This window comes from Ruditapes philippinarum, unplaced genomic scaffold (genome assembly GCF_026571515.1).
Source record: "Ruditapes philippinarum isolate M1 unplaced genomic scaffold, ASM2657151v2 ctg1875_1_1_1_1, whole genome shotgun sequence".
In the NCBI taxonomy this organism is placed as follows: domain Eukaryota; kingdom Metazoa; phylum Mollusca; class Bivalvia; order Venerida; family Veneridae; genus Ruditapes; species Ruditapes philippinarum.
Genome location: NW_026851580.1, coordinates 133705 through 141848, shown reverse-complemented (window position 1 = coordinate 141848; position 8144 = coordinate 133705).

Genomic DNA, 8144 nt, shown 5'->3' with positions numbered 1-8144 from the left:
TTCGTTTGTATAAACGCTTTCGAGGTCATACATTAGTTTTGACATGCCAGTCTTTGTTGGCAAGCCATCTGCTGTAGGTAGAGACCAAGTGCTTGATCCAAGTAGGTATGTTAATGTCTTGTCAAGACTTATGTTATTTTCTTCTGATAACATGATAAGCTGTCCGAAGACATTGCGAGCGGCCTTTCCTTCGACAAGCTTGCTCTGAATTGATGTATTCACTTTCCTTGTATTGGCAAAGGTTTTCAAGTTTTGCTTCTTCAGTGGAGTATAAAAACAAACGATTTTATAAACCAGACGTTCTTTGGCAACCTTCTTGTGCGCTTCAAGTCCATTTCGGTCGGCATTAAACAGATTCTTTTCGATCCCCTCTGATTCAGGAGTTCCTGAACTTAAACGGAACAACACACCCCTATAATATGTTGCAAATGGATTCATAAATATAGTAATTATTCTTTGAGTTTCGTGACATTGTTTTTCGGATGCAGCTTTATTTGCTGACTGAGTATCATTTAGTGTAGAGTCCCGCTGATGACATGCCATGCGGAATGTAGCCTCAACGTAGCTAGCACTTGAGTGTCGTGTTTGACTCTATCTGTAGTAGGCAGAAAAGTTTCTGCTGATACCTTTTTATGCCTCCACGAGACTTTGAATGTCTGCTGCTTTTTTTATTGCTCAATAGTTATATAAATCGCATTACTGCACAATGCACATTTCATCTCCTTACACTGATACTGTTATTGTGAAGAAGCTTTTTTGCTCCTTGGTGTGTTGAATCAAAGTTTATCAACTTAAGAACGTATGCAAATAGATATATTGCATAGTTCTGATGATCATATGCAAAGAATTATGGTAACATTTCTTGTAATTTTTATATGTATAGGTCAAAATCATTTTCGTTCGTGGCTATAATAAAACAAAGAACCAGCCAAACGTTGTCAAAATAATCCATCCAAAACTGTGCCGTCTTCCCTAAGTCACCTTTTCCGCTGTCTTTCTGGAACTCTTGATATCCCATGTAAATTTTAGTGACAGAATCAATAGATTACACATTTTCAAGGTTTTCGAATCTTTGATTCTAAGCTTGCACCTTTAACTTCCAATGCACTTGGGTTATAGTTGTAAATTTTGGATAACTGAACTGCTGCTACAAACTCCTCCTAAAAAAAGTAGTCTTTCTAGAGCTTCAACTGTTAACCTATGTTCTCAAATTGTTCTGTTAATTTAGTTTTCCATTCATTACCTGACCATTAGGATTTATTAGGACTTCTGAGAAACCACTTCCACGAAGCCGTTTGCCAATCACCCTATGATCCTAGCAAATGAACCCTCTAAATGTAAGATAGTATCACTGTACTAAGTCGGATTTTTTCATACTATAGAATATGCCTTTTTAGCAGCAAGCAAATCAAAGGTAACAAATGTGTACTGTTGGTTTACAGCCCTTTGTTAACTTTCTAGAATTTTCTGAACAGTGGCATTTTCTGTAATTGTTTCATTAATAGGAGACATGTACTCTACTGTAGAGTGTGTTTGATGTTAAAGAGATCGAGCCAGCTCAACTGGGTTAACAATTTGCTTGCCAAACAGTCACAGACAATTGAACCATAGAAAGTCAGATGAAACAGCAAAACCCGAAACATTCCCTTTGTCGAAACTTTCTTTTGAAGTATTGATAAACGGTTCTGATTTCCAAGTAATAAAGCTTTCGGCCAATTCGTCAGGACACTATTTAACAGTGTGCGCCTTTGTTGCCAATATAGTTGATATTTAAGTAGATGTTATTTATGTTTGTTCTCTTGTAGTGTCGTTATGAACATCTAACAGCACTTCTCTTACTTGAATGGCAATTCCGTGTACAGTATGGGTTGTTCCTGATCCTAATGGGTTTTCTATTTCGATCGAACCAGCACAAATGTGTTATCAAATTGTTTTTTGCAGACATTGCATCAGGGAGAACAGTGTCCTGATCAAGAGTACTGATACACAAGGCAGTTTCCGACTCCAAAGTCTGAGAGTATGACTGACAATGTTTGAAATGATTCATCAGTGTTATGAGTTCAGATTTAATCAAAATAATTGTATAAGGGAAAAGCATACTTTAAAGCAGTCTTTTTTTTCTTTTCTCTTTTCTAATGGCGTAATAAAAAAGGGGGAGTAACTTTTAATGTTTTTAAAGGGAGTAACAATGTTAATGAAATGTAATACATTAATTCCATTTATTATTCTAATTATAATGAGTAAACTACCAGCAAAAGGCTACTGTTAAACTATACAATTCAATATAGTATGTACAGAAGCAGAAACGGAACGGAGTAGTCAACTACCAACTTTTCGAATTGTTTCTGATATAAGTGAGATTTTATTAAGTTTTAAGAGAGGAAAAGAGTCAATACTCGCATACAATTCAATTAAAAGTATCTAATCAAATTCTTTAGGCAGCTCAAATCGACCCAAAACAAAAATGCTTAATATCTTTATAAAATTGAAATAATATTGAAGATTTTGGAACACTTTTTTTTTTTAGAATTCTACCTAGCGTAGAGTTAGTTTCACTAAGCATATCATATGTTTTTAATAATTACATCAAACTATTTATAAATGGGTATAAACACATTCAATACCAATATGAATTGTTTATCTGTTCAATAACTGGCGGCCATTTTCAAATGGCGGACGCCATTTCTTATGTTATTTTTTTATGTTAAAACTTAAATATTTAGTATAAATCATTAAATATATATTAACAACTCAACAATGTTTAGATCCAAAACTCAAACTCACAAAGCGAAGATATCTGAAGAGATCTTATGAACTTATATAAAAATATGATTCAAGGGGAGATAATCAAGTTGTTTTATTGGACTCCTGGTAAACGTTTCAGCTAGATAACAAGTGCCAATCAGTAGAATATACCGTTAGCCCTGCGTCTATAAAAGATTGTTGTAATTTACATGCCAATTAATAGATATCGGGTCTATTTTTCATTGATTCATTGCGCAAAAACATAACAAGAGCAGTCACTATAAAGTGACTCATGCCAATAAAATCCGACATATATGCTAAAATACCGGTATTATACCCCCGACAACCTTTGATAAATATCATTCAAACAATTCCAGTGAAACTGCATTAGAAGTGCAGGGAAATTAGTCTAAACTAATGTTACTAAAATCATCATCAAGGGACCATAACTGTCAGAAAAATTCATGCACAAAGTCATGGCACAATGCAAATGATTTGATGAATGTTCAATGAAATTCCCAAACAGGTATAGGAGATAAAGGATGGACAAAGTTAAAGTACTAAAATCAAGATACTATGAACAACTTGGCTTGTTGACAAATAATCTTGTTATTTTCACAAAAATGCCTCAGCGGTATTGGAGATGAAACGCGGAAAGCTTATTTAACTCAAAAATTGGCCATTAAGGGGCAATAACTAAGCCAAAAAATATCAAGCAGAAAATCAAAAAACTATGCACAGTAAGACATGGTGACGAAAAATCCTGTGAAGTTCTATTGAAAGTCCCTCTTTCAGTGGTTACGGGATGAAGCGTTAATGGCCATTACGGGGCCATAACTGTACCCAAAAATATCAATGCTATGCACAACTAGGCATGGTAATTATCAATCCTGTGAAATTTCACTGAAATCCCCCAGAGGTTTGGGAGATGAAGAGCGGACAAGATTATCGGACGGACGGACGAACGAACGGCAGATTGAAGGACACACGAACAGTGCAATTACATATACCGCCCTGCGGGGCCAAAAAAATAAAATTAAAAAAAAACGATGTACTACAATGACTTTTTGACATGCATGATACGGCCCCCTTTAATAAAAGGACATTTGTTATGAAAGCGCAGATTATGTCATCACTTATACATATACTGGTCATCTATGCATAACAATTACACGCTTTGCTTCGTGTCAGGGTGGAGGGAAAATTTTGTAGTTACTTTTTTAAAATTATAGTTAATTATAGTAAAAAGTAATATCAACATTACTTTCCTGGCCTCATATTATTATTATTTGCTCTTAAAAACTAAAGTGATAATATATTTTCATTTACTAGTAGATAAACAACATTTTAATACAACTAATCAATGTCCTGTCAATTGATTTTTTATTAAATGGCTTTTGTTATTCTGCATAATTATTTACATATGTGTGAAGTATGCATGATTATAGTTAAAATAAACTTTAAGAAAACAAGTTTGCTTCTTTAAAAAGAAGCATGCGAGTGGTATTTTTGCTGCTGTAGAAAATTTGTTTAATTTGAAAATATTTGGGGATATTATATGGCATAAAAGACACAATGAATGGTTATAAATTACAATTATTAAACAAAATAGAATTTATTATATATATTGCAATTAAAGTTTGTTTTACACTTCATCTTTTTTAATGTTTTAAAAGATTATATGCCGGAGTAATGGACTTTTTTTCTTGGCGCATTAGGATACTTTTTCTACAAAAAAAATGTAAAATTACTTAATGTAAATTAAATGATATATATCATTTAAAATTTGTATTTTAAATTCAGTTCCCTTTGTAGAAAAAGTATATAATTATATATTAAAAGTAGTATCAAAAAAAATGTTTCTAGTAAAGTTCAATAAGCAAATTTTCGGTCACTGTTTTGTTAAATATAATGAAGCATTTTCCTCTACATTTTCCAAAACAGGTATATATGTATGATAATCAAACAATTTTAGTCCAGGGTTTGCATAAAAAATGTTAATATCATTTGATTGGAATAAACAGTATATATACTGTTATATACTGTTATACTGTTATATACTGTTTATTGGAATAAAACAGTATATAAAGCTGCATGACTCCAACCACAATATTACAAGAAAATCAAACTTGAGGTAAAATGTGTGCCATTTGCGTCAAAAAATCTCTTTTTGCGTTATTTAGACATACCGGTTCAATACACGGTTCACTCGGTCATATAATATGTTTGTTTGTTGTTTGTTTCATTGTACGCCTTTTCCCTACAGTATTTTAGTCATATAGGCGGGTAGTTTCCTAACCATGGAGAGTTGCACCAGTACTAGACAACCTTCCTCCACGCTAAACTAACAAAAAAAAGCATCTCTCGGGGATCGAACCCACGCCAGAGAGTTAGCTTGATAAAAAGTCACCAACTCTAATCCCTCGACCACGGAGGCGGTATATAATGTACATGGTGATATTGTAGCTATAATGTTTACTGTAACTATTTATCAGAACATGAAATAGTATAGAAATCAAATCGGTAATCGATTTATACAGTTTAAAAGATTCAACGGAATGAAACATCAACGTAGTGTTTAGTAACGTAAATAAATGATATTTCCCGATTTTTCTATGTACCGATTTGTTCACTTCTATGTTAATTTTTCGTTTAAGTTAAGCTGTATTTTGAAACGGGGCATGCGCAAAACAATTTTTGTAGACTGCTTCTAATGATTTTACGCTTAAAATGAGATTCATTCACTGCAATCAGATACGCAAAAATGGATGCCGCCAGCAATCAGTCTGAACACTATGGAGAGGTCTGATGACCTCTCCAATGATCGCAATTTTATCTTATACACTTATGCATAAACCGTCAAAGGGTACTATCTTGAGTAATAAATATAATAAGTAATTTAGTATGATATAATTTTATCTACCGGTCCTATGAAATGTTAAAACATATTTTAGAGTATAATTACTTTCTATCATTTATATTTTGTCAAAACAGGCCATCGTCTTCACATGAAAGGAGCAAGACATCTTAAGGCCTCAACAGACGATAGGATTTTGAAGTACAACACCAATTAAAACTAAGATGTACCGACAAATCTTAATGTGTGAAGGCTACTATTTCTTGATTTCGGAAACCTTATGTCGAGATGTAAGGGATAGGACATGTTCTATTTTGAAAAATCTTTGTCGTACCGATTTTTTTCAGACCTCCCACAATGACAAGTAACAGATAACCAAATTATGTCCTGATAATGGGTGTAATGAATGAAATTCCAGAACAAATAGGGCTAAAAGAGGTAAACATAGTAGTAAGATGGGGTAAAAATGATGTTGAAAAACTCTTCAGGGAGACCCAAAGTTGTGTTATGTTCGAATCCCAAATTATTCCGAAAATGATTAATGTCACAGTATTGAACTGTTCTCTAATTTAGGGGAGGGGAGGTAGTTTTGTTGGGATTCAGCCGGATAGCTTTGCGGCAGTCAGTAGAGCCACAGTACGGTTTCCAGGGTCCAAGGTTTTGAGTCTCGGTCAGGCTTACATTAAAAAAAAATAAAAATATTATTTTAATTGGAGGTTTTTCATCATTACTATGTTACTCAGGGAAAAAAAAATTTAATTAAAAATAGTAAAGGGGCAATGTAAAGGGTCCCTTTTTAGGGGAAACCTCCGATATTTTACAGTGTAGAAAAACCGTTGAATGCAAGGTTGTATAGCTTTGAAAATTTTAAATTTTTCTCTAATTTTGCTGTACCTAAACTACCCTCTGTTGAGGCCCTTTTTGGGGGAGGGAAATTTCTTAGACAGATTTTTAAATCGAACCCAATCAAATTTATAAAATCCCCATTAAAGTCTATTTTTGTTGATTTAAAAAAAAATTAGTTAATTAAAATGGCATTACTAGAATCCCCCGGGAAAAGTCGAGCCCGCTATCAGATTCGAACACGATCCTATAAGCTTACGATCAAGATGTAAAACATAGGTGAGATGTGCGGAACACAACATTTCCATTGTATTATTAGGTGACCAACCTCTGACCTGATAAATTTGAATGACACAAAATCTCATTATGAGAATTTGTGCCTAAAAACTAATGTTATTTCGAATTTCCATCATGCACGTAGAAGTTATGGCACGCAAGCACAAACAAACAACAAACAGATATTATTTTCCTATAAAAAGAGCTAATAAATATAAAGGGGATTACCATGTTATTTTGCTTTATAAAAATATGACAAATCAAAAGAAAATGTTCTAGCAATCTTGATTGGCCCTGCGAAAAGTAAAGAACAGAAGTTGATTTCGTCTGATAATTTTGGAAAAAGAGGAATCCGGCACCCTGAAAACAAATTACCGCAAAAATTATGACACACGAAATAAAAGTTATACTCACATCGACTGTGCATGTTTTCATTCCTGTTACAAAATTATAAAATTCACTATCTTGGGGAAAGTAAGATTTTTGTCTTTGAAGCTCTTGTATAAATTTTCTCTGCATCCAAACTAAATTTCTTTCCCTAGTTATTTTTTTGGGTTTAAGACCTGCTCTTTAACCCTAGTCCAAACACTTTCATAAAATTGAAAAGATTAATTCGTATACAGCTCTTAAATTTGTTTAAAGAAGGGAAAATTCAAAAATGTGGCTTTGATTCATTTTTTCTTGGTTCATAAAAAAAAATTGTGCCCCTTTAAATAACATGACAAAGCAACATCGGCACACGTCGAAATTTTCGAAGTATGTTTACATATAAACAAATGTTAAAATAAATTAAAGGGTTATTTCATCAGGTTAAATGTCGGTTAACATCTATTTATATTTAAATGGCATCAATCTGAAATTTGACGTCATTTGGATGTTGAATGGCTAAACAAACAAGTTTTGAGCAGCAATAGTCAGCAGTGTAAATTGCTTTCGGAAGGTTTTGCCATTAAATTGCGAAAACTATTTCATATTCGTATTAGGTAGTTTAATAAACAAAGGGCAATGCATCGGCGGGCAACTCATCCGGTTTCAGTTGGTGCAAGCGATTCAAAACTGGTGAAAACTGGATCACAGACAAACAGGGGTGATGGAGAAAGCGGCGAATTGTCAGGAATTTTGTAACGTCAATTAAAAAGAACTAGAAGAGGATGGAAAATATGAAAGTTTGCGAGCTCTCCGGTATGACGCTGGTGACATATTTGATTTTAGATTTTGACGTCACGAAAGTCATTTTTGTTTAACATGAGCGTGTGTAAAGTCGCGTACCCCTAGATATTGGTAATGTTAACGGAAAAGTTATTTGTAATTACATTGTTTTGATTTGTACACTATATATTTAGTACATATTCCAATATTGGTCGCTTGTAAAATCGTGTAAGCAAATTGAAAAATAAAAACAGTCGAGCTGCAGTCCACGAAC